A 5239-nucleotide genomic window follows, 5' to 3' on the forward strand; every position below is an offset into this window, starting at 1 on the left:
GAAGACAAATGATTTCATTTTTCTGAGAAATGTTCACATTTTCCTAGCCATCTTGGGGTTAGAATTTTACGTCTTGATGTCAGGAATTTGAAAATCATGATATTAAAGTCATCGGTTGAAATTTCCATGTATTTTTTATAAAGAGATATTTTGATATTTCTGCAGAATGTCCTGTGTTGACATGATTTCCATTCAACATTCAATCAAATTTCATCATGATTTCTAGATTTCTGAGTTAATGTCCAGATTTTCCTGGTCATGTTAGGGTTAGAATTTCACGTCTTGATGTATTTAAGTTGGTAGAGTGGAAATCAAAGTGATCGGTTGAAATTTTCATATTTTTTACAGAATACATTTGTTAATTCTGTACAGCATGCAATGACAGTTGTATTCACTGCAAACATTCATCAAAGCATCGTTGTGAAATCTTCTCATATTTGTTTCGATTTCAAGAAAGAAACTCATCAGATCTACCTGAACATGTACGTACCTTGTGCTATTAATCCTGGTCAGGATAAGTCCTTCCGATTTCTTGTAACATCATTAGATTTATAAAATTCCAGGAGTAAATCCACACATGACTTCAGCTGGCAACCTGTCAGCTGTTTTGAGTGTGAGCGAACGCTTTACTCATTACACTGCTTCCACCGTAGAAAGTAGTACTAGACAAAACCTCGCCGCTCAAATATGGATATGTAAAAACCCTTGATGTAATGATTCAGAAACTTATAATTGGTTTCATGACCTTTGTAATTATTTCCACATTCGAAAAGTGTCTGTTTTTTTATGAGATGTACAACCAGCCAGCTCACATTACTGTAAAACTGTTACGCTGATACATTGACCATAGATAGGTGGCGCTATTGCAATTTCTGCCGTCAGGCTGGTAAAGGTGGCTGTTGGCTTCAGCGCAGTATACGTAGTATATAAGCATTTGTAAGAGACTGTATCTCAGAGAGTTTGACATTTTTTATCGCGATTTAAAATGTACTGTGACAAGAGTATATTAAGACATTTTATTGGATTGAAGACTTTTTTCTGGTTTTATTTCAACTTACGGTAAGTTTTCCCTGTACGCTTGCCCATTATTGTGTAGCACAGCAAGCTATTTCGTTGTTTAGAACACAGTGTAATATGTGCATGCAAGATTATCACTTGCTGATTCATTTAAGAAGTAACATCTTTTTTATCACGTGTATACGCGATACAGCATAGCTGCACGTTTATACATTAACTTTGCTATAATGTTAAATCTAGAAATATTGAAGACTTTGATGGTTTTTGGTTTACTCTTTTTCTTTCTCACCAGTTAATCGTATACGTCATGCCATTTTCACACTCTTTATGGTCATTCTATTATAGATATAGATTTTTTTAGACCATTATGTTTTGTTGGATTAGTTTAATCACCTGTACAACGTATTCAGAATTATCCCAATGTAACGACTCTTTCGAAGAAATGTTTTATTTCCAAATGTTTGACTTATATATATATATATATATATATATATATATATATATATATATATATATATATATATATATATATATATATATATTAATTTCTAGGCTGTAAGCTTATATATTCCTAATCCAGCCTTCATCGCCGAAGTTACAATCGTAAATGATTTGATCAGGCGTTTCTGAATATTGTATTTTATTCTCTGTTGTACTGTATTTTAATCATGGTAATACGTATATGTTTTCACCGAAATATTTTTTGAGGTTTATATATCTCACAAGTCAAACGCAATTTTCTATTTCACATTATCACTCGAGGCTTCAGAATTCAGTTAGAATTTAAACACATCGAAAACTTAGCCAGCAGTCAGCTTTTTATGATCGTCAGATATTTCAGAGCTGTATCTTCTTGAAAACGATGTACTATTGTAACTTTCTGGTTTTAAACTTATTTTGGTGCTTCTTAAAGAAAACCAAGTCGTGTATCAGATTTTCAGATCGGCCATCAATACACACAGAAACATTTTACTTCGTGTCAGTTATGATAGTTATCCGATTTTTCTTTCCTGTTAGGAGATTGATGACGTGTTTTTTCACACCATTGTATACTTTAGCAAACATACCCGGTATTTTAATTTCTTGAGTGAACTTGCCCATTGTGTCTCGCATTTCTAACCCTTCCAGAAATCTTGTTCCTCGTGACATGTTTCACGTGACAGTAGAATGAATATTACTGCTCACCGTGCACAGACCTGACAAGTTTCTGTTTGATGTGTTTCATTATCAATGGAAGTACGGTTTGAAAAGGCTGTTTTCTACACATTTTTATACACATTTGTACTTTCAAGTCCCATAGTAGCTGATGAAGATTTGCTTGTCGAATTCAAAGTTGAAGTAATAAAAGATTGAAACAAAATCACTTTATTGGCAATGTGCTTGTTGCTTGGTGTTCGTCATGATACATATATATATCAATGTATCTTGTTCTTCTATAAATGTATATGTTGCCATGGTAACATATTCTTCAATCACCAAATAAAGGTATTCATCAGTCAGAAGGATTCATGATTTTATGACGAGGAGAGATATGTGAGAGTCGCATAAGTTGCTTCAATGACTCGTGTCAGGAAGAGAACTTATTAACCTTAAAAAACCGTGGTTGGAGATTAAAATCTACGTACTGATTTTGTTAGATTTGCATATCTAAGTCGTATGCAATGATAAGGCCCATCTCATAAGCAATACGTTTTCATGACAAAACTAACAATATTCGTCAATGGTCGACGAACAAAATTTTTAAATGATTATCAAGTAATTGAATTGTTCCCTAAGAAGGTTGCATGAACATATCCCTCTTTAATATAGTTTTTGAAAACGATGTGTCGCTGACTTGACAGATGGGTGTATTTCTTTCAGTCACGGTCCCCTCTCAAGTAGAGGGACTGCAATTCAGACAGTTTACTCTCTGCAGAAGATAAGATGTTCAGGGACCGCCGATGAATGGAAACCCACAAAAACTTTCCCAAGACACTTTTAAGCAAAATCGCGGCTAATCAAAATTCAACAGAATTTCCACAATCTTCATCATATAAGTATATGTAATTCCCTGCAGACGAGACGTGTGATCGTCGATGTGAAAAGCGGGTGTAACGGAGATCGAGTGCGCCCTCATCGGTGAATTCAAATTTATATAACGTATAGTCCGTGAACTCGATCGGTGCATGCGGATATATCGCATTATGTCATATCGGCTAAGACATAATCTTGAAATGTGCGTAAAGAAAGAAAGAATCGTTAATTACGGAGCAAACTTAGAAGTTCTATTCAAAATAAACATTCTTCCACGTTTTTATCGCATTGACAACCCATGGGGTCGTGAGATGATTGCTACTACAGAGAGTGTTGGGTTCTTCGGTCATCTGTTTCTGGAACCTTAGCATATCCTTCGAATTGGTGAAATATTGGCTTCCATTGACGAGGCATTTCATACCTCACCTCTTCTTTGTCCAGGCAGTACTTTTTCGGCCTTATAACTTCTCACTGTAATGAAAAGCACTGGACACAAAACAAATCTATGAAAATACATTCCAACTTTTGGCCATACAAATTTTGACGTGGGCGCTATCCGGTTTAGGGCCCGAGAACCGGATAGTGCCCACGTCTATGAATATTCAGCGTGAACGAGGGCGATAAAACTACAAAGAATGTTTCGGATAAGGCTTGCAGGAACGCAAACAAATTATATCCTCTAAGTCCCAAATTCTACACTTGGCTCTTCTAAGTATTTCTCTGCACTCCCACCTGGTCAGTCCACAAGGATTGGATTTTTCGATAGTTGAGAACGACGACACCAAACGATGAGTCCATTGTCCATTTAGTTGAAACGGATACTAGCAAAAAGTGCATGTTCTGTTGGAAAATACCAAAGTCACCATATTTGGTCGAAAATGAAAAGAAATGCGTTGCGACACACGATAATTTCACAGTCCCTCAAACCACGGCCATACATGAACGCGCTATGTCCGTACGCTCTAAGCTGACATTGAATGATATGCATTACACGTCAGCGACGAGTGCTGCGCTTGCGATCGTGTCGATCGGTACGACCAGGTATAAGCGGTCTGAAATCACCAAAGTGCGCCGGCAATCTGCGCCGGCGCATTTCAAACTGCGCCCCCATTTTGCGCCGGTATATTGCGCCGCCCAAACTGCGCCCTTACTCTGCGCCAAAACACTTCCGAGTGTCACAACATCGAGTAGTCGCACTTCACGGAGTCTCGGAGGTACGAGACCATGTTATGTTTGTATGGGACGGATTACACTCACTTGCGGTATCGTGGCTTGGCCTCAGCAGCAGTCAAAATTTGTGAATTTTGCATCTCCATAAAGGCCAGGGACTTGATACCCGGGATCAAGTTAATCCCGTTCACCTTTGACATCCACGGACGGGATCGAATGTTTATGTCTGTGTAAATGACGGTCACGATTAGTGTGCACAGGAGGTTGTACACAGGCCAATGTGTTGACATGCAAACAACAGATTATACGACACTGAATATAACGGCAAGACCAGTATACATGTACAGAGGAACAACGTTTCATGAAGCCCACAATGCTTGTAGCAATAATAGGTGTACTTCAACAGAAATGACAAAGGTACAGTCAATCCACGACGCCGCTGCAACTGGCGTTATTACGTTCCGAATTCGGCTTACCCGGGGCTCTGGCTGCAACTGTACAATTATTGAAGCTAAACGATAGCGTAGATGTCGCGCCATTGCCAAGATACTCTGCTGTTTCCGATTCGTTTTGTCTACAGAACTACTAAAACCTCTCTCAATTCGACAAGAAAAAATAATTACGGTTTGAAATCGGTGCATTAATTTATATTTATAAAAATAATAAAATGTGACATCACCGATCATAAGAAACGTGGTGTTGAAGAACATATATTTTTTGAACAGAAGACTACGGCGTCCATTTTCTGTAAGTATACATGTAATCTAACTTTAGCAAACTTGCGAGTCAAACATCCGAAGAGTAACGGTACGTCAATATTTTTGGTTTTGTTGTACTCATGTTATAAAATAAGTCAAATTTCGGGAAAGTATCTGTACATTATAGTATCTGTACATTTTCGATATCTGTGCAGCGCAAATGTGTAAACCGACCCTGCATTTATCCATCCTAAAGACCATGATCAGTTCGCGACTGCAGAAACCCCCCCTCTCTCTCTCTCTCTCTCTCTCTCTCTCTCTCCTCTCTCTCTCTCTCTCTC

The sequence above is a fragment of the Ptychodera flava genome, chromosome 3 (assembly GCF_041260155.1).
Source record: "Ptychodera flava strain L36383 chromosome 3, AS_Pfla_20210202, whole genome shotgun sequence".
Classification (NCBI taxonomy): Eukaryota; Metazoa; Hemichordata; class Enteropneusta; family Ptychoderidae; genus Ptychodera; species Ptychodera flava.